A 535-nucleotide genomic window follows, 5' to 3' on the forward strand; every position below is an offset into this window, starting at 1 on the left:
TTTTAGGGTTTCATTTATTTCCCTTAATGTCTCTACAATTGTCTATCACTTCTTTCATTCCTTTCATCTCAGTGGTCATTTGTCTGGTGAAAGACCGTCTCTAAATACAGTAGTCTAGAGGATAGTTATGCTACCCATGTGGGGGATTTGTCCAGCACAGACTTTTTCTGGCAAAGGGAGTCATGTTTGAAGGGGGAAGCTCGTCACACCTTCCCCACGGTTTTCCTTCTGTCTGGCAGTTCCCTGCACAAACATCCCCACTAACAGCCTGAACAATGAATTTGAAGTTGTACCTGATCTGTGGGTGTGGAAGAACCAGCTCGTTCATACGGCATCCTCCACATGTGCATAGCTGTTAGGACAGCACAGCGGGGCCCTTGCTTCCAGGCACTAGGCAGTATACAAGCATGGCCCAGAGGTAGAACCAAAACACGTGAAAACAGAGACAAACCTGCTTCAGAAAAACAAGAGAGCATGCACTGGGTCCTCCTAAGCAGTGGCCATGCCTGTGTGCTTCAGTACTGCACCAGGGATC

This window comes from Alligator sinensis, unplaced genomic scaffold, assembly GCF_000455745.1.
Source record: "Alligator sinensis unplaced genomic scaffold, ASM45574v1 scaffold1908_1, whole genome shotgun sequence".
Taxonomy (NCBI): domain Eukaryota; kingdom Metazoa; phylum Chordata; order Crocodylia; family Alligatoridae; genus Alligator; species Alligator sinensis.